Source organism: Haplochromis burtoni, unplaced genomic scaffold (assembly GCF_018398535.1).
Source record: "Haplochromis burtoni strain Fernald_Lab_line unplaced genomic scaffold, NCSU_Asbu1 Contig_28, whole genome shotgun sequence".
Lineage (NCBI taxonomy): Eukaryota > Metazoa > Chordata > Actinopteri > Cichliformes > Cichlidae > Haplochromis > Haplochromis burtoni.
Window position 1 is genome coordinate 2,501,407 of NW_024582389.1, and position 24,532 is coordinate 2,525,938.

The 24,532-nt window shown below is 44.1% G+C and overlaps 1 protein-coding gene across 6 annotated transcripts in view; it reads left to right on the forward strand.

Moving 5' to 3' along the window:
• LOC102307488 (kelch-like protein 29) overlaps positions 1-24,532 on the forward strand; it is a 273,511-nt gene that overhangs the window by 75,521 nt on the left and 173,458 nt on the right. The window lies entirely within an intron of this gene.

Sequence of the window (24,532 nt, forward strand, 5' to 3'; positions counted from 1 at the left end):
ATTATTATATCAGTAGCTGCCGTAGCTTTAGACACAGTTCCGCGCTGCTATACGTACAGTATGTATTTTTGTGCATACCCTTACGCACGCGCTCATTCATCCTTTTTATCGTAATGTTGAAATACACAGGTTTCCAATACCGTGACATTGCTTCCACCTTTCTACTGTGTTTGTGTGTGTTTGTGTTCTTGTGTTGGTGTGTGGCGAGGTCAGTCAGAGTGCACAGAGAAAAGTGTGTCATTAGGGAGGAGGCGCTCTGGTCTTTTCAGCCAAGTGTAACACCGGCACTGACAAATAACTGATGCAGAAGCTCTCTCCCGCTCTCTCGCTCGCTTTCTAACTCATTGACAAACTTCTCTCTGCACACACACACACACACACACACACACAGAGTCACTTTGTCACAACCCGTCACACTTTTTCGTAGTGTTTCACACATACTGTAGCGTACGCGCGCACTTGGAGGCACTGGCAGCAAAAGCACGAGCGCACACACACACACACACACACATCAAATTGCAGCCCGAGTTCTGCAGTGTTTCGTAGACGCGCACGGCCGAGCGCAGAATTGCTTTGTCACATTAAGTCACACAGTCTCAGACTGTCTCTCAACCGTCTCGCACAGACAGAAAAGCTCACATATAGATGACAGTCGGCAATATTCTTACGTAGACGCAAGCTAACGTGAACACATGCTGGTAACTCGGATGTATCGGTCAGAACAGTTTGGAAAACGATATTGCGTGTCAACAGAAAGCTCAAACAATTTACACTCAGCGCATGCTAAACACAAACAACCGCATCGGTGCCGGAGCGATCGATCGGGAGAAAGCGAGTCAACCAAAAACTGCAGGCTCTGTATACTGGGTCTTTAGTCTGGGGGTCGACTGGTCAATTCATCAGTCAATATGCTCTCGTCAGACCAAATTCTCATTTGCCAGACAATCACAGGTGTTACTCTCATAAAGAGAAAATCGCTACATCAGGATTAGTCCATTATTGTTTTGGCAAGAGAGGAACAGACTAGCTCGTTCGGTCTTACAGAAGCTGCTGGGTCTAAATAATTTAACCTGAACAGTTACTTGGCGACTTTCAATCGAAAACATCTGAAGTCACTGGTGCGATCACAGTTTTGCTCAAGCGGAATAGCAGAAATTGTAGTGTAAAGTTTCCAGCACGCGGTATAATCGCTTAAAAAAGATGTAGGCCGTGTGCAACGTATCAGAACTGGCATGTTTCAAGAAGTCTGGCCTAATGATGATTTCATGATGGCGGGCAGATCCAGCAAGGGTTTTGGAAGCACAAGCGTGTGCCAGCTGGAGCAGCTTAACCCGGACCAAGCTGCATGTGAAGCCTTATTTCTTCATCTCATCAGAATGCAAAAGTTGTACAGCAGAGGGCACTTGTGTTGGTCTTATACTGGTGTTATCTTTGAGTATTTGAAAATGCAACATAAAAAAATATACATAATAGTTGAGGATAGCAAGTCAGCAAGAGAAAACTGAAGGGATAGCGAGAAGGATGTCTAACCTCACATGACCCGCCTTCTTTTGCTCCAAAATGAGTCCTTTTTGGTCAAAACTGTGCCCCTTCCCCGCCGCCTGTAACGAAGCGCACAGGAGAATGCACTCCAGCGCTTACAGCGTTCACGTAGCAGTCGACGCACGACCGCTGTAGGTTTTGCTCAGCTGCGGTGAATGAGGCAGGCAGTGCAGCATAGTGGTACAAATCCAGTAAACACATTTGCAGCCAGGCAGGGAAGTTGTTTGAGCCGGCGAGGGCCGTCCCCAGCTGAGCCGGCTGACTGAGAGTTTTGGGCCATGGTTCTGACAGGAACAGACCCTAAGAGAGGAAAACATGGAGGGGATGTGCATTTTAAGGAGGATGCTGCAGTATTTATTTGTCTATGTACAAACAGAGTAAAGAAGAGAGAGAATATGACATTCTGTTATCTTCCTCCATCTTTTTTTCTTTTTTCTTGTGTGTGTGTGTAAGTGCGTTAGTATATAGTTTGCATGAAATTGAACTTTGTGCTTAAAACTTTTCTGCGAGCGGTCTAATGGTGTGTGATCTTTACGATTTTCCTCGGAACAGAATATATAATATATGGTAATGGTGTGTCTTGAGCAAGTGCTTTAACTCTCCTTGGCGCCTTTTAATGGGTAGCTTAAAAAGAGAGAATTGATTTCCTGGTTCATGCCGTAGAGAAGCTTCTGTGCACTGTTAAGAAAAAAAAATCAGATTTTGTCGAACCATCTCGTCTTTTCGGGCTTACTTCTTGGAATACGTGAATGCTTTTGAAACGTATCGTTAATTTGCCTTTTTTGTAGATTTCGAGACGGTTTGATGGGATGAACATGTGAGAGTTAACTCAACTTTTAACTCGAAGTTCACAAAGAACAAATGTAGTATATAGGTGTAGCCGTCCCCTGGGGCGCTGTTAGAGTTAAAACACCCTGGATTCTATTATTTTTTTTCTTTTCTTTTTTAATGGATTTCAGAAAAAGTAATGGAAGCTCGCTGCGATCTTTTATAACACCTTCAATTAAGCGACTGTTTCTTTTCATAATAAATAAAGTGATTCTAGCCACGACAAAGGCTAGCACTGAGTTCAGTCTCAACCCCCACAGACCTGCAGTGGTTCATATATTGTAAATTTCCTCAGCGGGAGCAGCCTGACAGGTCGGCTTTGTGCTAATTCTTGTACACAATGGCTTCAGCTGCTTGTTCTCCGCCCAAATTGAAGACTTGAACTCTTTAAACTGAGAAAATCTTCAAAAAGTAAAGCGTTCCACTTAATCTTAAGTTTGCTTAACTTTTGCCGAGTTCCTTTAACCAGATAACAGAACTAACCTATCAGTCAAAGTGCAGCTATTTTCCACTTTCAAGAAAGTCTGAACAGCAACTTTTGAACTTTGCAAAAAAAAAAAAGTGCTTTCTTCTCTCTCTTTTTTATTTTACAGTATGTAGCTCTGTGGGCGACTGCAGCGTTACATATTTCTCTCTCTCCTGTGTTAGCAGAGAGGGAGACAGCGGGTGAGAGAGAGCGAAAAGCATGAGAGACAATGAGACTTTGCAAAAAGGGAGAGTTTAGTTTCTCCCCCGCTCTTTAGAGTTTCCCTGGTGAGTTTGCTGGCAGCTTGTTTGCTGGCGCAGAAACAGGAGGAGCAGCAGCAGTCGGAGGTATAGAGATTGCGATAAGCCCCTTCAGAAGCAGACAATAGACGGTATAATGCCGTTGGAATTAACGACTGGCGTCCCATCGTTTCTCATCTGATTAAGACCCAGTGACAATCTTCTTGCTACAGTCTCTAGTTGTCACCAGCTATGACTAATGAACTGTGATATCCTGCTCCTCTGTCTCTCTCTCCCTCTTTGCCCGTGTCTCACTCTCTTCACGCTCTATCGATTATTGAAATGCTCTCCTTTCCCTCCCATCCTCAACACGCCCTGGAAGCTTCTCTCTCTCCTCCCCTCTGCTCCTTTCACTTGCTCGGTCCGTGCTCTCCCTCCTCCCTGTGTGCTGTCCTCTATCTTGTACCATTCATTTGGCTAATTTGATATTTGGAGTTGATAGAGCTCTGAATAGAGGCCCCGTGTTTTCACATACATTTGTCTCCATCTTCCGATCTCGCTCACCCTCTTTCTCATTCCATCTCTCCCTTTTCCCTTCCGCCTTCCTCTCTCACTCTCTTCCTTTTTTTTCCGAGAGTAGCGATAATGAAATCAGGCTCCAGCCCCTTCATCTGTATTAGCGGCATTTGCGGGTCTAAGAGAGACTAACAGCCTGCTAATTCTCTGCCTCTGATTCGTTAAACTGACAGACATTTGCATAATTTAGCTGCCCGCTTTCTCCTCCTTCAGAGGCTGCCTGCAGACGCTGGTGACATTGAATGGAATTGAAAGCTGTCAACATAACGACTTGTTTGATCAGATTTAGATATTTGTTTGGAGATCGGGGGAAAAAGTCCAGTCGATTTCATAAACGCCAAATTTGGAACCTGCCGTTCCAGCGAATTAAATGTTTTATTTTGTCTCGTGACAAGTCAACCCAATTCTTTTTCACAGTTAAAAAAAAATAAAAAATAAATTGTGTACCTCTCTGATTCGCCTCACCTTTAAGGTCTTACAGTATGCAGGCACGCCCACAGGAACACGCCCCCCTCCTCCTCTCTGTGATGCAGACAGATATGAGCTGTGGCATCTCTTTTTAACATTTCCTTTTGAGCTACCGTGTCTCAGAGCTCAACAGCACTTCCAGTGAATAATGTACACACACACAGTCACATGCATCAGCCACATGAGTCTGCAAAAGAAAGAAAAACCCCCGCACACAGAAAGGCTTCCACCGATTTACACACGATTCCCTCTGTGCGTTTCTCACACAGCGTGCATACAGGTGTTCCATTAACCTTGCAGGCTGCGTGTCTAGGTAGCCTCATTATGCTGCATGATTAGCTTTAAACTCGACTGTTTGCTTTGAGGGCTCGCGTGCACGCACGCACGCACAACAGCACGCTTAGTCTTTCCACCCTCCCCGACCCCGATGTCAGAGGGCAGCCGCAATATATAGTCATGCTTTTCACCATAGATAAGTGACTGTGTGAGGGAATGAGAAGTTATGCGAATGCATGCGGGAGACCCTCCTCCCTCCACCCCTGCCTCCATGCATTAATAAAGAGATGCGGTACCAGGTGCCCTCTGTGAAAGAGACAGCGAGGAAACCCAGTAGCAATGAAGCAGGAGGAGGAGGATTGTGTGTGTGTGTGTGTGTGAGGGGGGGTGTCGGTAATGTGGTTTGGCATTTTAGCGGCCTCCTTTTCCTAATGGTGCTTCGGTCTCGCTGGGATTATCCAGCCTGCACGCTGTGTCACGGTCGGTAAACTGCTCCGCGCCGGAGGGAAAGGGCGTGCTGAGAGGGTGGGGAGAGGGGGGACAGAGGTTTGGAAGGTGGAAGTGTCAGCAGAGAGCGGGAAATGTTCTCGAAAATGCCCGGAGGTATGCAACCTTTATCAAAGTGAAGGGGCCTGAGGGAGCGCATGAAAGAGCAACCCGCTAACCCCGTCGCTCTGTGCTCGGGCTTCACGGGGAGCGAGGCGTGGAGGGGTGGCGACTGAGCCGATGTCAGCTGCATCGCTCCACAGAGAAAAACAAAACAAGATGAAAGATGCAGAATTTTATCAGTCTTTAACATATCATCAGTCATTAGGTTTTTCTCCCCTGTTTAAATGTTTCCATCACCACTCCTTGCCATTTTTTTTCATATTTGACTTTTACAGGGCAATTAAAGAATGGCTCCAAAGAAAGCACTTTGCCCTGCTTGAATGTTCTGGAGGGACTACTTGAGAAAGTGTTCCACTCTCCTCTGATGAAAAATGTCTGTGGAAATTTATAAAACTGCACTCCCTCCGGAGAGCGGTTTGGCATTTTTGTTTTACTGACGTCCCCGCCAGCCCTGCTTTTACAATACCTGTAAATTATTGCTCTGCTCTGAAGCCTTCGCTCGCCACTTTCCCCTTCCTCTGTGTCGTCTCTCTTTGTTGTTGTTTTTGTTTGCGGTGGGTTTTTTTTTTTTAACCTTATTGATAACCCCTGAATAAAATGTGTCGTCCAGCACCGTTAACATTCAGCTTCAGTGCAGACGACCACACGAGCTGCGGGCACATCTTTCACGCATTTAGTGTTTTTCCCGTGCTCTTGCTGTCACAGCTCGGGTCCATCCGCACGCTGTGGATTCACAGTGGTGACTGATATATTGCTGGACACAAACATACACCATCCTCCTCCATTTCTGGCTCATCTGCTTTCCACGTCTCTCTCAGAACCTGGGGCTGACCCGTACAGCATATCAAATTCTGCATTTCACAGCTTTTTTTTTATTTTTTTTTTTATTTAACTGACACTGCTGAGTACAGGAAATGTTATCCACATATTTATTCCTCTCTGGATGCAAGTTTCTCTCTGAATTTGCTCTTTACATGTGCAGGCGTGTTTATTGCCACCGTAGGTCGAAAGGCCGCAGAATTGCCCCACGTTTGCTTAGCGTGCCTTCCATTAGCGTTGACACCTCCCCCTCACCACCACCCCTCCATTCTAGGTGAAAAGCGCAGTTAGTAGCAGGCGAGTATTTCGGCTTGTTTTATTTATGCACATGTGTGCCCGTGGAGAGATCCATTATCTTCAGTGGTCACAGAGTCCCAGTGTAGGAGCTGGTGGTTGTGGGTGTGTGTGTGTGGGAGTGGGGGCGGTTATTATACAGAATTCAAAACTGTCTCTACCCATCTGATTTAAGCACTTTCCTCAATAAAGGGACCTGGGGGAATTGTGGATCACTCTATAACTATACTATAGCTAATATTTTAGCCTTGAAGTATGAAAAGGCAAGATCCAGATAGTTCACACTGCGCATTGAGAATGAGAAGTGGCTGGTTAAAAGCCTGCAAAAGAGCTCTGACTGATCCGGTGTAGTGCGTGGCAATTTCTTTGATGCCAATCAGAAGATAAGCCTCTCATTTGAGAGTGGAAAAAAAAACAGGGAAGCAAAGTGGTTAGGCTCGCCATGTGTCATCGGGATGTCACAGGCTAAGGCTTAATGCAGATCATTAGGACCCACATATTATTAAAATGTATACTGTGGAATTTGAGCAACATTAAAGTGTCTTTTACGGGGAGAACTCGATTGAGTGAGACGCCTCGTGCATTAGTAGTAATGTGCAGCTCTTTCTGGTCAACTAATTAAGTTTAAATTAAGTGAAGTGATCGTCGCAGGGATTGTAGCGCATTCGGCCGGCCTGTCAGCTGAACTGTCATAGGAGCAGTAAAAGTGTAAGAACAAAAGAGAGGTAAGTGCAGTTTTAGTGTGTGTGTGTGTGTGTGTGTGTGTGTGTGTGTGTGTGTGTGTGTGTGAGGTGGTGGAAAGTCATCAACCGTTTCAGCTGCAGTCGCAAACTAATTCCAGCTTCCTGCTTTTCCATTGGGTGAGTGTAGCTATATTCACCTTACAGAAAGTAGCGGTCTCAGAACTGACGTGTGTGTGTGTGTGTATGTGTGTGTGTGTAATTTTATTTTAGACTGTGTGAATTTTGTAAGCTGTGCAAACGGCATATTAAAAGCCAAAGATGTGGAACCAAACACTGAGCAGGTGGTTCGGGCTAGGTGGAAGAACTGGTGGAAACATTATTAGCTCCTGATCTGACTCAGTGACCGTCTCAATTCTGGTTGCCCATTCCACATTTAAAGAAAATGTTCTGACGCAGCAGAAAGAGTTGGTCCCTAAAAGTACCACAGGCACCCAGTCGATGACATGAAATGATCAGTATTCTGATGTTTGTGTATACTACAACATCACATTTAACAGAGCAATTCCAAACCAACCAAAAGGGAGAATAAGTGATGGTACGGTCACACTAGTCAAACTAACTTTTGGTCTCATTACCTGTGAAATGGTTTCTTTGAAGATAGGGACCGGGTCTGCAGTCAGCTGCCATCTTCAAAGTGACTTTGGTTGGTTGTTAGTTTGCGATTGAATGGTAAATGGACTGGTTCCTATATAGCGCTTTTCCACTCTTCTGAGCACTCAAAGCGCTTTACACAACTTGTGCATTCACCCATTCACACAAGCACAACTGACATTCACACACATTCATACTCCGATGAATGCATCGGAGAGCAATTTCGGGTTAGTATCTTGCCCAAGGATATTTGGCATGCAGACTAGGGGAAGCCGGGAATCGAACCACCAACCTTCCGATCAGTAGCATGAACCTCATAGCTGTAAAACAGAAATGTAGAAATTCCTCCACAAATAGTTATTTAGTTGCTGCAGACGGTGATCTGACTGCAGATCAAATACTGTTTAAATCAGGATGTAATCAGAATAGATTCCTATTACCAGAGTTAGCAAAACAATATACATGTGTCGCTTAAATAGAAGCACAGATCTGTGTTGAACTACTCATTCACATTTTTTTCACAATAAAAGTGAAAAACTAGAGACCGTAACACACTCGGGAAAGTATAAAAGTAACAAGTAGTTCTTCAGAACACATTTCTAACAGCTAGTTTTGCTAAGATAACTCAGGTCATATCAATATCATAATAAAATAATATTAATTCAAGGGAAAAGTCAGCTTGAGCATTTTTTATCTAGAACACAAGCAGGGAAAAACAAAGGGAATGAAAAAATAACAGCTCTAATGTTTTCTACATTGTAGATTGATGACTTTGACACTTAAACTGAAGAAGCAAAGCCAGGAGTTTAAAATGGGATTCAGGAGGTGTGGTGGTGCAGCGTGGGGAAAAGAGTGAGTCAAAAATAAGTCAGAATACTTTCTACTGTGAGAGAAAGCGGTCTTTGCGTACAGGCTGCAATCAGCTGACCTTTGGGGGTGCTTTCTGTGGATTTAGCCAACTAAATGTAATAATATAAAAGCATGTTACATAGGCTTTCATGGCTAATCTCCAGCCCCTTGACACTAGAAAGCTGGTATAAAGGTGGAAATCAGTGAGGAAATCTAATCGGCATCATCAGCTTAAACTTAATTTGATGTCTGCTACCCTTGATGTAACCTAACACTGACCATGAACACCACAGCCACTCTGCACCAAACCAACAGCTCTGCAAACTAACCAGTGTAGCCGCCACTAAATCTCCAGTTTATGAAATGTCACTGAGCACACCTTACCTTTAAAAAGACTCCTTCCTCTCCTGTCCTGTCTTTGTCGCACCTTTCACCATCTCTGAGTGAAGTTATCTCACTTTCTTTTCTCTCCCTGAGAAATGCAGCAGCTGCACCTTTAGCTAGCAAACACACTGTGTGACTAACTGCACACAGACAGTTTGTGTGTTTGTTGATATTTGTTGAGCTGTTAGAATTGTTGCATTTGAAATTACTCGTTACTCCCTTTACGATCACGCCTGTTCTGTTGTGCATGCTAGATGCTGAAGTACTGCAACCGCAATTTAGCCTTAAATGATGCAAAATTCAGTAGCAAAGTATTTGCCTGTTGCAAAGAGACGCACCTCAGACGGATTGGGCTCATCGGCACAGACAGACTGTCCGATTTTAAGAATTAGATGGTAGTTATTTGCAAACCTTCACCAATCTGTCTGAGAGTGACTGCAGTCAGTCTCAGTTGTGATTGTTTGGAGACTGGTCGCCTAGTGGGAGGCAACCAATCACACACAAGTTCAGGGTGTTGCACCTCTGGGCAAACCAGCTGGTCTTTGCAACTACTTGCAATTGGTTGCTGAATGTGAAAATTTTTAGTGCTGTTACCGAGCTATTTTTAATCTACTGTGACTCATCCACGAGATAATCACTTTGCCTCAAGTAGCTTTTTTTTTTTTCTTTTTTAATTCATTTTACAATACTTAATGCAGATCATTTGACCCACATTTTATGACAATGCGCAGTGGGAAGTTTAAAAAAAAGAAAGAAGTGGGCTGGGTGAGTGAGACGCTTCATGTGCCTCTGTAGTAATGCAGAGCTCTTTGTGGTCAGCTAATTAAAATTAAATTATGTGAACTGATTGCAGCAGAGATTGTGCTTCGGCTCGGTCTGTTGTCAGCACTGTCGGCAGGGCAGGAAGAATGCAGCTTTGTTTCTGATCTTACTCTGTGGGGAGTTTCAGTCTCTGAATATTGTTCTTATAGGATATAATATGGGTTTCAGTTTGGTCCGGTGATCATTTACAGAAAATTCTTTACCAAAACAAAAAAGAGGAATTTTAGTTGAGCCTTTTTTTTTTCAGTTTACATTTCTATTTTATAGCAAACAGTAGAGCAATCTGCTCACATTCGCCAGCACAACAGCTTGTTGTAGTAACCGTGAAAAGCTGAAGGACTGTTTAACCGAGGCAGAAGGAAGTGGAAGGGTGAGAGGCAGGATGCTGCTCAGGAAAGACGTTGTCAATATGTTCCACTTGTCTTAATGAACATTTTTTTTTAAATTTTATTTTAATTTCGTCTTCACGAGGAAGCAGCCCAGTCTTTTGTTATTAAAGCTGTACACCCTCTAAGTGTTTTAACTGCCCCAGTTGTATTTATTTTTTGAATAAAATGCCGAAGTTTACGGTACCGTTACCTAAAGAGCAGTACGACCATAAATGACAGCTCGTAGCGAGGTGATAGTAAACAAGTACACAAGTGTAAAGAGCAAATATAATGTACAGCTTCTAAAAAAACGATGACTTGTTACTGTGTTGCGTTTCACCTCTGAGTTAGTCACATAACCAGCCTCTCTCTGTAGTTTGTGCACACGTTGAAACTGTTACCAGGTTTGGGGTGTTGAATTTCAGAGCTCATATATTTTAGCTCCTTACACCGTTTAGGCCATTTTATCCAGGAAGTGCTGCTGCAGATGCACATTACTCATTTTATTGTCACTTCTACAAATTGTTTCGGGCTTAGGTTTAGCCGAGACAATGGAATTTGTTAAACATTTATTAGGCCTGTGATTATTAGTGAAAGGTCGCTCCATCTACCTGTATATTTCACCCTCCTGAATCAATGTACACTTTGACAGTTGTCCAGTTGTACATAAATGCTAATCAATGCTATATGTCATTGGGTAGTGTTATAGGTTGGTTGGGAACTTCCATTTAGCTCATACATTTGTCTCCATTTGTTCTTCCATTAATCTCCCTTTACTGTAACCCATCCAGCTACTGGCTAGCCAAAGCAGATGAGATGCCCCATTACTTATTTAGCACCACTTTAAAGGGGACCCAAGTCAATTGAGAAGCCGCTCTCGTTTACGGTAACAACATTTGCCAAGCAGACTCAAACATAGCAGGCAAAGATGGGATTGAACGAGATGGAATCAAGTCAATAAAAAAACATGGTGGACGATGTGCCCTGCGGTCAGATAGCTGAGTGAAGGTCAACATGCCGGGACATTCTGTAATCTGGTGGCTCTCTGGACGGTGACAGGCAGATAGTGGTGGGAAAGTATCAATATCGCCCTTAAGCGATATAACCAGAAAAGGAGAGTGATAGTTCTTCCCCGAGTAATGAAATTTTTTCTGACCCTCTTGTATTATAGTACATCCTTGTTCTGGGGAAGGCAAGTTTTGATGCATTGGGAGCTCATGTGAAAAGACATACGATAAGGGGGGGGGGTTGTGGGAGAGAGAGGACACGTTCGCCTGAGCAGCTCCAGCTTTCCTTTGTGTCTGTGTGAGTGTTTGCGGATGTTCCAGCGTGGACACTTTACCCAACCTAATCATGATTCCCTTCTTTTATCTGGGTGCAGACCAACTGTCCAGGTCCATACATCACAGACCCTCCCCCACCCCTACCTCCCACTGTCTTGTCTTCTCTCTGCCTTCTTCCATGCTATATATTGCCGTGTATCACCCACTGACACTCCGGCAACATATTAAAAAGAGGGATAGTGGCTGCTCCCTGTTATTGCCAGGAAAGTGATTTATCATGGGGCCACATTCCCACCATATTGATTGAAGGACATGCACATGTGTGTGTGTGTGTGTGTGTGTGTGTTTGTTCCACCTTTTCCCCATCACTCTGGGCTTTCTAATTTTCCTTTTCTGTCATTGCCTGTTCTTCTTCACTTCTTCTCTGTTTCCTCTACTCTTTTTTTATCTCACCTCACTTCCACTATCTGTGATGTTACCCAACAACTTCATCAGTGCTCTCTCGCTCCCTCTCAACTATAGAGCCATATATAATGAGTTTTACACACTTATGAACGTGTCAGGTTGAAGAGTATTTCTATCAGTTTTGCCCAAACCGAAATGGCTTAGCCCTGAAATTTTACACAGACATCAATAGTCCCAGAGGATGAATGCTAATAAGCTTCACCTCATGGTGTTGGGTGAAATTTGTCCACCACTTTTGGCTTCGAGGTTCCATCCTGCATATTTACTGAGTTTCGTTTTGTTTTTTGGTAATTCTTTAACCAAATGTGACATGTCTGAAACTTAGCTGTATTGTCCTTAGCTCTATTTTATCTTTAATGCTAACGGGGAAAAATTAGCTTGCTATGTTGCTCAGTATTAGCATGTTAGCATGCTGACTTTTAGCTCAAGGTACTATTGACCTTAGTGTTAGCTCACAACGCTGCTAGCATATCGTATTGTGTACAACTCGTGACAGAGGAGGTTTTATTTATTTTGTGGTTCAGGAAGTTAAGTTTGCCTATGAAATGAAGTGGTTGGTTCGATCCCTGGCTCCACCATCATATATATATATGTCGAAGTATCTCTGAGTTGCCCCCAAAACATCCATGAGAGTGCAAGTGTGTATGAATGTTAAGTTAAAAGTAAGAAAACACTGAATGCATTTAATGCACTGAATTGCGTAGAAAAGCACTATAAATGTAGCGGCCCATTTTATCAAACTATTTGTGAGATCTTAGGATTTAATACACATAAAATACGTGCCATTTTTTGGACTTATCTACTCTTAATGCAGTCGTTCACACTAACCACATAATTTTGCAGCATTTATTTATTTTTGGATCAAGCGTTCGTGATACAGCTTCAAATCCTGGATCAAACCACGAAATTCCACCTAGAACCACTATTCTCCTCCTTTTTCAATCTTTAAGTCAAAACAGCATCAGACAAAAGCAGTGCTTCATCTTTTTGCTTAAAAAGTTGCTGTGCTGATTAATTCTTATAAAAACCTTTCCAATTAAATTTTGCCCAATTATTAGTCTGCGAAAAGTTTTGTTTTCATCAAGTTTAATTGAAGTTGAGCTTGTCTCTCACCTGACCATTCGCCTCTCTCTCTCTGTCATCTTTTTTGGGCTTGTCGAGCCAAAGGAAAACGTTCATGAATGTAATCTCAGTTGAAGTACGTTACAGAGTTTCCATTCCCCAAAGCAAAGGCTCCTCACTAAATCCGGGCATTGTTTGACTTCCATCCAACCTCTGCTGTCAGTGTGACACGGGTATAAAACTGTACAGCGATAGAACACATTCCCCAAGTCCCTTCCTTTCCTACAGTATAAGTTCTCTTTATCTTTGCCTCACTTCCTTTTTTTCATCATGGTCATTTCAGTGGCCTCTCTGTTTGTTCATTCCACTTGCCTAGGCTGTCTCCCAGGCCATTAATCTACACCGCTTCAACCGCTCCTCTGGGCCAGACCAGGCTGTGGCGCCACTCACCATGTGCTCTGAAAGGCTACTGTGTTCATACAGATACGAAACGATAGACAGAGACAGAGAATGGCTTTTAGAGAGAGCACCTAGAGACATGAGATAAGTGGAGAGAAAGGGAAACATACGAGCAGCAAAGAAGATACTTGCCTCTTTTTCACTTTTCATGTCATCTAAGACAGAAGTGAAAAAATCATGTATTTGAGACCAGAGATGATGTTGCCTCGAACAACTGCACTGAGATTACCGTTGGGTCTGCCCTTTGGAAAAGGTTGAGATTTGAGGAGATTAATATGCCGTTGGATAACGCGGGGTGGTGGTGGGGAGGGATTTGTTGCTCGCCTGGAGCCGGTCTGGACAGGCAGCGACCGTCAGCGGTGATGAGGGACTCGAGCAGATGGCCCGGCTTAATCAGAGAGTGCTGTCCTGAGTGCACATTTGCGTATACCTGGGTTTCAGATGATGCGTGTGTGACTTATAGTGAGAGAAGTTTTGTGCTCGTCTTGCATTCATAAGTCTATCTGCACTGATACGTGTGTCTGCGTTTAATAGGTAAGAGCAATGAAGACATGAAACACACTTGGCGGTAAATACTGCTAGCCTTGATTTCTCTGTCATTAATCATCATAGAAAGTATTGGAGCTGACTGGGTTGGGAATTTGTTGCTCAGCACATCTGAACTCTGTTTTGCTTCAGCTTTAATGTAATTGACTCTCTAAGAAGGAAACATCAGCCTTTGATTTATTAGATATTCCCCCGTACGCTTACATTTGGACTTGAATCTATAAAAGGCCCAGTTTATGCTGCTAAATAAACAGAACAACTCAATAATCTAAACCTGTCTCCAAACATTAATCTTTGCTGAAAATGTGAACGCATGCAAACTGGGTCCATCCGCTTTCGATGCCATTACTGCAATTAGACAAATTAGCATGCAATTACATGCGCTCCGAAAACACTGCTGTTTCATTTCACTCTTTTTGTGGGTTTTTCCAGAGTGAAGTTTGACTGAGGCCATGTCCAAACTAATATGTTTTCATTCTAAAACTTATTTAAAATCCATTTATTTATTTATTTGAGAACTCTGGAGTTGCATTTTGATTTGAACTGGCAGAAAAAGAGACTTTTTTTGGAAATGGTGTTGCAGGCACCCTCATTCGCCTGCTAATTGAGTCTGTCATGCAATGGGGCGGTGTGGTGGTGCAGTGGTTAGCACTGTTGCCTCATAGCAAGAAGTTCCTGGGTTTGAATCCACAGTTTGCATGCTGTCCTCCAACAGTTCAAAGATGCAGAGCTTGGTTCACTAGTGATTCTAATTTGTGCCCTGCTTTGAACTCCAGCACAACCATTACAATTGGATAAGTGGATGAAAATCTCCATGGCTTTCATGTGACAAAAGTCTAGTCATTTATTAAAGGGAACAAGGAATTTGCAGGTGCCTCTGACCCTTATCTGTATTAGCAGTTGTCATGCAGTTGAATATTGGGCACTAGGGTTGGGCGATTGGACGAATATATTGACTTTCGATGATAAGCTGAGCCCCTCGGCGATCGTTTTTACACGGGCGATTTATTTATTTGTTTGCCCATGAGTTTGCTAATAATGACGGAGCTAATAGAAGCAGTCAGCTGAAAGAAACTAGCACTGTTTTAACAGCACCCTCTTTCTTCTGCGAGCAAATGCCCCCTCCTCAGAGTGCGCCCAAATGCCTGTTGATGGAGCTGCAGAAGCTGCTGATAGTCGCATACTCAGTCGGATGGTGGACACGTACATGCTCATGCAAGTTAGCTGTGTTTAACTACTTTGCTTGCACTATATGTCTGCTCAAGCGGCACACCGCCTTGGTTACATCCTCAGGTTTACCTTTTTCATCTGGTTTAAAGCCAGAAAAATCACAAATTGGTGACTTTTTTAGTGCTGCCAGCTTTAACGTGCCGTCATCACGACTAACGCGATTAACAATGAACCCATCTGGAGTCAAAATCCCTAAAATGTTAATGCGTTAATGCTGATGGCCTTAATTTTTGGGGGAAATTAGTTCGTCCATGTTTGGACTTATTCCGTGTTGCAAACACGCAAATCAGTCCGTGCATGATTACATTGCTCCGCCCATCAAAAAGTCTGCGCATGGGCGAATATACCTCCCGTCATTGATTATTGGACTGACGATTGTCGGTTGGAAAATTTTTACATATCGCCCAACCCTGTTAGACACACATATTGGATCCCGACTGTCCATGAATGGTGTTCTGAATCAGTGATATATATATATATATGGGTGGCAGTTATTTGTCCCTCCTCTTTGGTGTAAAAACACTGCTTAAGATGAAAATGTATTAGTGTGGATGGAGCCTCAGTGTCTGCTTCTCCACTTCTGAACAGTACACCACGTTCTCACCAGGGAGCTGGATGGTACAACCACATTGTTAATGTCATCTAGGGTGGAAAGCAAGCCAGCATAACAGCAGAGCATCAATCAGCCAAAGAACCTGGGCTCGAATTCCTGGAAATCACCAAAAAGAGAAAAAACAAAATGACTACAGTTCAGCAGGGACGGGTCCAAGTAAGGACGGAATTCAGTGTTCGGTGTAATTTGGGAAGTTGTAGAACAGTATGTCACGTTCAGTGGCTCATGGACAGCATTTGTTGGAGGCAGTGTTAGTTATTCATTTTCCTCTTTCCGCAGACAGTCTGTGGATTCAACCCAGTGGGTTTCCCTGTCATAAACAAGCTTTCTTTACCACTGTCCGTGCCATCAGGGACTAAAGTTTTAAGAAGGAAAATGGTGGCTGTGTAAGATGTCATTTCCTGCTCGTTGCCTCTAGAAAAGAGGCTTAACGAGAACAATTTAACGAAGGCTTTTTAATAAATTTCCTTTAAAGAAAAGTACGTTCTGGTGGCATTTGTTGGATTTTTGTCTGTAGTATTACAGTAACGTGTAGTAACTGACATGCACAGCGACAGTATTAATCTTTTTATTTCTTTATGATTTGCTCTTCAGCGTCTAGATGCTCTGCGTTTACGGGATCAACCACCTGGAGGGGGTCACTGGAACACAACTTGCTCAAGGAAACGCCGCTTGTGCACGAGGAGGATCAAACCCCAGGCCCTCCACTCTGAGGATGACCTCGGTTACCGCTTAGCCACGCAAAAGTCAATAACGCGCGCTCGTGTAAGCGATGGGAAGAGCGAAATATGGAGCCATTGATGCTTCACGGCGGGGTCAAGATAGTATCCAGCCCCGAAGCATCTGTATGGTAATGATGGGAAGAGTAAAATCGAAAACGCGAGGCGTCGCCATGGCGACAGAGGTGATGTCATGATCCCAGCTGCCGGCGAACTCTCTGTAGCTGAGGGTGCAGCCGCATATCCGCGGGGCCAGTCGGCTTACAAACTACTCCATTGTAAATCATTGTCACAGGAGCCACTCCTCTCGCTCTCCTCCACATTGTCTCCTATCTCTTGCTCTCGTTTAATTCTCTTGGCCTCTTTTTTCACTCTCTTATTGCTGGCCTGTCTCTCTTATTGATGTCTATATCTCTTGATCTCCCCTCCTTGGCCGTGCACTCTAAGCTGGTGGTGTTGAAAGAGATGGATGCTCACTGCCCTCAGTAATCTCCGCAGCAGCCATTTAGATAATTAAGTCACTGTTCCTTCACTTGGCTCTCCATGTCCCGCTTCCAAAAGCTGACCTACACACTCGCACACACAGACACACAACATCACACGCATGTTACAGTAGCTCCAGTAATGCCGCAGCCTAAAGACCCGCGCGTGTGTTTATGTGTGTAAATGCGCGCGTAGCCGTGTGCGGCGTCAGCCGGGAGAGCTGTTTGTTTTGATGGCGTTGTTGGTTTTTGTTTAGAGAACAGAGAAACACGCGAAAAGGATGCGACGGGGAGAGAGAACAGGCGACAGCTGCCACGGGCCACAGAGGATACACCCGGAACGCGCACACAAATACAAACACAGCGCCTGATTGGCGTCTGGAAATTCACCGCTCCCGCACCAAGTAGAAAAAACGAAACAGAAAAAACAGCACGTAGGAAGGAAGCGTGCACGCTTGCCTCGGGGTTTTTCTCCAGCTCCGTGTCTTGCTGTTGTGATAATGTGGCGTTTTGTTGAAAGTCGGTGTTTTAATTAACTGAGCGCCGGCGCGCAGTGGTGGAGGTAGCAGCTTTCTCTCTGTTTGGGCTAATCATCACGCCCGGGCCGCCGACAGTCATACACCGTCGGGGTGTTTCTAACTCAAGTCGGCTGCACTATTTCCACGGTCGTGCACGCTTTCGGACAGAAGAGCAACTCTGGTGCTGTTTTCATCATGCACAGGCAAAAAACACACCCCCTGTGCTCAGACCTTAGCAAACAAGCAGCTTAGAAAACCTTGCATCACACAAAACACACACATGCATTGCACACGCACTCATGCAGCTCCCCCCCCCTCTTTTTTTTTTTTCTTTCCACGTCGCTAGAAACTTTTACTTATTAATGCTCTGCTAAAAGAATTGTGCTGATGCACACGGAGAGGGTAATTTGCTGTCAGTGGTGTCGGCATATGCAATATTTCTTAATCTCAAGAAAAAATAACCCTTGGCCCCCACTTCCTTTTTATTTCTCTTCTCTATGTCTGCCTAATGCACCTGATCCCAATTTTTTTTTATCCGCCTTGAATGATTTGGCCTTTGCTTGCATGCTTTATCAAACAGGAGATGATCAGAAAGTGTCTGTCTCAGACAAAATGAGGCAGTGTGTGCATGTCACCCACCAGTATTTCATCCATCAAGGTGTCAGATTAATATACAAAGTGCCATCTCTCACTATCGTCTCTGAACCTGCGTGGAAATCCTAATAGGCAGATGAGATAAGGAAATGTGAGGTGCTGGATTCAGATTAGTTCCCGGTCTTGCTCGGAGTGACTGGTGATTACCTCGTGGTTTGGGTTTATTTTCCTGCCAAAGACTGTAGCGGCAGCTGTTTAAGTAACACCCGGCCTATATGCCTCTAATTTGCTCAAACCGAAGCTATTTTTGGTTTCTATGATGCTTAAGCTGGTGGGTTCTGTTATGAGAAGCCCTGCATTTTTTTTTTCTTTTTTATGATGTGCTGCTGCCTGTGTGGTGTCTCTGGATTCCACTCAGACCACTAATGAGGTGTGTGAACAGTAGCAAAGTACTAATTCCCCTCAAACCACTGGGATTAATTCAACCTACTAATGCTAAGAATCAATCCGAACAATAGGCTTGTAAGTTTCCACTGTAGCTACATTTGTCTTTTCCTCTCATTTCTAAAGATGGCCCTTTCCTCACCTCTCTCTACATCCCCCCATAACTCACCTCCACACTTACAATGTTCAAGCACATGAAATACACACTCAACCTAATTGTTCCTTTCCTGTGTTTGCCTTTCCTCTGGGTTCTGCTCTGTTGTTCCAGCGGGTTTTTTTCCCACCTCTTCTCCTGGAACATCAATTAGATTTTCTCCTGTTCGCGTCCTTAAGAAGGAAAGCTAAAAATACCCAGGAAGCCCTCTTTCTTTCCCGGCAATTCAGTTTGCTTCATCAAGGTGGGAAAAAAGACAAAAAAAAATGCTGGAAAGAAAAATTCTCCCCCACCAAGAACGTATTAACTCTCTCCCATCCAATTTAGGTTCTTGCACATTGCCTAATTAATAAGGCTTGTGCGGGAATGCTTTTATAGGCAGGTGTGTGTGTAATGGCAGCGAAACATCCAATTTAAGACAGCGCTGTATCTTCATCATCAGGCGTGACTCATCATCTGGGACGGACTCTAGCTGTGAAGGAGAATTTTAAAGGCCCGAGACTCTGGCTCGCTGCGCTTCGGGCTATTCCTGTACCAACAGTCTCTCCCATTATTTAAATATCAGGGTGAATACCTCCGTCGTCCTGGAGGGACTGTCAGCACATTTCTGATTGCTGTGTATGCGGCGTGTGTGTGCACCTGCGGTAGTTACTCTATACTCGGTGCGTGTCTCCCACAGGGCCGCTCATTTACAGCAATATCTTGTCCTCATAAAGTTACAGCATGCCATCTATCCCCAGCCCTCGTTTGTACCATCCAGCCTCGCTGATGGACGGGCCGATCATTAGCGCAGCCTCGTGAGTCTAGCACGTGGCTGTTTGTGCGCGAGCACGGTGAAAGCTGGGCTGTCACTGGGTCAATAGAAATAAACACTACTACAGATTGGAAACGGAGCCCTCACTCTTGGGGAGTATCTGTAGCAGGAGGAACTGCTGGGTGGTATTAAACACAGGGCAGAATGTGCTAGCAAAGCAAACATCACACCCCAGAACAGACGTATGACACACCACCCGCCCCACTCCACCCTGATCTCCATCCTTAACACCCTTCTCTCTATTTCAGGCTGCGTGTCGCGCTCGCACACACTCACAAGCGCACGCACGCTTTACTGCTGTTATATCTCGTTTGCTCTCTCTCTCTCACACTGTCTGGCTGTCTCTCCGTCGTCGCTGCGTTCTGTCCATCTGTTACGCTGCCTCTTTCCTCACGTCTATCTGTGGCTCCCCGCTCATTCCCACATGGCTTTGTTAACGCGGTTCTGTCACGCGCACCCCAACATGCTGTGTGCCGCCTCGGAGTGACAGATGCTGCTCTAAAGGGTGTGTGTCTCACATTCCCAACCTGCCAGACAACTTTTTTTTTTTTTTTTTTTTCCCCCCCCCAAACCGTTGCTGCTTAAGAATCTAAAGTTGTCGTAAACTCCTCGTTTCGCAGGGGAATCTAATCTGATCTCTGTATCTGTTGCGCGTACATGTGGAGCTGGCTGAAATTTGGGTTCTGATTCATCAATATTTCTTTTATTGCCTCTTTTTTTTGCGCCCAGCCACCAACACACTGCAGCTGACAGCCTTACACTCAACGATGTGACAACACAACGGAGAATGCGAGTCAGTCAGCTCATTAGGCTCGATTCCTGACATAGTAATTGTGTTACTTTCTCGAGTCCCTTTGCTCTCGCTGGAAACCAAAGCATTTTTGTTGCTATTTGGGCTTCCAGAGGATTAGTAATTGTACTAATTTTTGTTTTCTTCTCATCTTACAGAAGAGATCATCAGCTGTTTTTAGTCAGAAAACAGCATTTGGAGTGGGAAACTGATACCCTCAGGTTAGATTATTAACATGCTGGCAGGATTGCTGGAGCTGAAGAGCCTCATTAATTGCTGTAGGGTACGACTGAAGTGCTGTCATTATATCTTATGAACTTTAAAAAATAAAAGCCCTTAGATTGACTTTAAACACGTGAGCCTCACAGCGAAGGTTATCAGCCCTCCTCTTGAATCGGCGTCACCTCGTCCAGAGTTTGACAGTGACTTCATTGGATGTGAAAGAAAATGGGCAAATCTTCATTGGCACCATCTCCCCAGAGCGGAGCGGTGCAGAGCCGAGTGTCATTGGAGATGTGATGCATTCAAGTGTTTATCTGGTCTGGCAGAGTCCACAGGTGTGTTGGGTGTTGGTTTCCACGAGGACCTCTGAGAGCGACATTTCCTTTATCGCCTTCTCGTACTTAACCTAAAAAAAAAAGGACAAAACACACACAGAGCACGCACTCTCTCAACGTGGGCTCGCACGCACACGCAGACTTTCAAGCAGTGGCAGAAACGTAGCCGTGGAGGGAATTTAAGTCTCTGTAATTAGTAGCTTAAATCCTTCTGTTCACCGAGGACCATAAATGTAGTGGGATTTGTCTCGGTGACACTCGTTCTGCGGGGATCTGTTGCCAGCCTCCAGTTCCACAGTACATACTGACATGCATAGTGCCAGGATGACAGGAATTCACTTAGAGGATTGTGCAGATATTGAAATGTAGAGCCAAGAATCTGAAAATGCCACTTGGGTGAGTGATAGAATGGGAAGCATGGTAATGTGAGAGTCTCCTCTAGAAAACAACAGAAGCGTTTGTCGTGTGTATGAGGCGCTCGATGATGCTAAGCTGGATGTTTGCGTTCGCTATCTAAAGTAAGAAAGGAAATGTGGAGCACGCAGACCTCTGATTAGGAGCCGTGATGTTATATGAGACATGAGAAAATAGCAGCTTTGCATACTGTTTATACAAAACGGAGCTAACCCTTTAATTGTTCTGCACTTGTTCTGTTGTGCAGAAGCTCCCTCATGAGCAATGCTGTCAGTCATGAAGAACTGCATTTGTTTCATAGTGACTAATTCTTTTCTGTATCTCGAGTTCTACATTTAACCTTTTCTAATTAATCAGCTCGCAGGCGCTGTTGCTTCGTTGTGTTTTTCATTCTCTTGCGCCTTTACACAGACATATTAGCGTTATATTGAGTATTTTCAGTCATTTTAATATCAAAATGCACATGCAAAAAATCACATTAGTACAGCTGTTTATAACATGGTTTTAAATTTGACTGCCACTTCTACAATGCACCAAACCTTACAGCCCCTCTTGTAGCTCTTTCAGGCTAGCTCCAACCAGGCCCCTGCCCCAGGGCCCGTCAGCCCTGCCCTGGGTACGGTTGTGTCTCTTGAGTTTTTATTTCCTCATAAGGGTTTTCTGTGTAGAGCTACTCTATATCAAAAGGAGCCAATTTAGGTGGTTTGGGCATCTGACTAGCATGGTGGGCATGTTCCCAGGGCAGATCCAGGACAAACTGGAAAGATTACATCTCTGGCCTGGGAATGTATCTGGAAGAGGAAGGAGGTGGTCGGGGTTGGCAAGTTCTGGCCGTCTGTGGTTAGACTGCTGCCTCCACAACAGATCCAGTAAGCAACAGAGGACGGATGGATACTTGAATTAGTACAAATGTTCTTACAGAAGTTATTTTGACTTTGTCATCAATTTGTTTTCACCTTATTTAAAATACGGAATTCAGTGGATAACCTTACATTCTCATCACGTTACTCGTTTTTACCCATTTTTTGATTTGACATTCATATGATTTGAAAGCTGTGAAATACTTGAGCTATTTTATGTGTTTAAAACCTTAACCCTTCACCCTGAAGTTGATGTCTTGGTTCCTCAGCCTTGGCTACAAATAACTCAGAAGTGCCAGATCAAAATATTCCATCAGACAAACTATTTTTTGCATTTCTCTTAACAGGACTAATTTTGAAAAACAAACATTTTTTTTTATTGAAATGGGCACTGGATAATCCCCACAGCGCTCCAGAAGGTATTTGAATAACTTTGTTCATGCTTTGAATTTTAGTCGTTAGCGATAAATAGAAGACGGCAAAGGAGGCGACTTTGCTTGTTTCATTCCTCTATCCTGTGATGTGTGGTGCTACCCTAGTGAGGTTTGTTCCACAGAGCTTGCTAGTGTGAGCACATGCAAACTTGCTCAATGCCTTTTCTTTAATCAAATGGATTGATTTGTTCTCAAGTGCACCGATGTCCTAAGAGGTTTACCGGGAGACAAAACACACTCTGTTTTCCAGTGAATCACCGTCTAGACTAGATAGCACACTGGATGCACAATAGCATGTCTTCACTTCACATCTGAAACGCGCTGAAATTGTGAAAGCAAATGCACTCTTGCCCTCAATTCTGACTTTTGTGGAGATAATGTCCCTTTTTTTCTGCTTTTTCTTCCACTGTTTTCATGTGGAGGAATTTTTCTAACGGCCCTCTTATTTCTTTGCTGAGGTGTGGAGCTCGGGAGATAAGAGAATATTACCTGGCTCTAACTCTGCCATTATTCCACTGGCCTAGAATCTTGTTAGTCTCTCTGTACATATTTTTAGAGATAATTCGAGCTTATTCTATTGGAAAATTTGAGGTTATTAAAAGGGGTTACTATGGAGAAGGAGTAAGGTTATTGCAGAGAGAGTGAGAAGAGAGCGTGAGAGAGTTGTCCCGAAGCATTCGGTTGCTCCGTCTGACTCTGTCGCCACGGATCAGCTTGCTGTGTTTGCACAGAGTAGACCTTGTATTAGAGAGGGGAATGAAATGAACTGAGGATTGAGAGAGGTGGGTGTATATATAACATAAGAAAATACAGACGATAAAAACACAAAGGAAGAAAGAGAGAATTGTAGTGGATAAATAAATGGATGGTCACAGCAGCTAAAGTTACAGTAGGGCAGGTGCTCCCACCGCAGGCTGCTTGGTGTATCGCTTCCATCAAAGCTTTGTAGAGAACCTTTCATTTGCAGCTTCCTCGTAGACTCTTATACTGCACGGCTGGGCTTAAACACATTCAGTTGTAGTATATGCTGCTTTTGTACACTAGCGCGCACACACAGAGATACTCACAGAGAAGCCGGCATTTCAAGGCGTTCCCTCCTCTGTGAGGCTAAGAAGCAGCATGACAGACCCCAGCGTGCAGAATACAGACTTATCATCCGCTGTCATTCTCTCCTTGCAGACCAGGGGATTTTGCATGGGGCTCGCTGAACCTGGTGTGAGCTTGTTATATATTTATTTCATCTGTTATCAAGGGCTTTGAGAAGCATAACGTGCCTTTGGTGAGGTTGAGTACAATGCACTAGAAACCCATCAGTGATGGATTTCACTGCTCAGATCCCGTACCACTTTGATTTATGACATAATAGAAGAGTGATACGCTGCTCCTGCTGCACAATAGCGCCGTGCTCCATTCTTATGTAATTCCAGCTCGCTGTCACCTCTTAGCCTATCACAGCTAGGGATGGGTATTGTTTAGGTTTTTATCCGATACCAGTACCAAACCGGTACTTTTGAAACTGTGCCGGTGCTTAAACGGTGCTCGAACCGGTGCTTAAAGAATGTAGAACACAAGCTTTGTCCAAAAACCTCTTATGTTTAGCTGTTTTTTTGTAAAAAGATAACAATGTTAGCCTTTTCTGCAGCTATAGGGCATATATGGTATCACTCTTGGCTGGAAGCAGTGCTTAATCAATGGAAAAAACACAAACTTTGTCCAAAATCCTCTCATGTTCAGCTGTTTTCCACTTTTTCTTTGGTCATTTTAGCCTTTTTGGCCAGGGTGAAGGGAGTATATGCCATCAAACAAGAAGACAGCCGCATGTAGCTACGACGATGTTTGCTAGTTCACCTTACATGCATCAATATAATAACGTGGTTAGCCTACTCAACGTAAATTACACTCGAACAACATTAAGCGACTCACGCAGAGAAGAACGGCTGCTGCTGCCATCATCATTCTCATCATTTCTGCTACATTGGCAGGGCTAGGGGCCAGGACTCTCCTCTTTGGGTTTTTGGGGGATGCTGCTAACTCCGGGTCTGATAACAGGCAACCCACGCACAGTAGATGTGCACGGTGTGAGGTCTCGCAGCAAGCTATCAAATACGGCGCATTTCTTGGCTTTTAACAAAATGCTATACGTCGCCAGGTGTTTCATCAGATTCGAGGAGTTACCTCCTTTGCACAGTATCAGCTTAAAGCACTTGTTGCAGGCTGCTG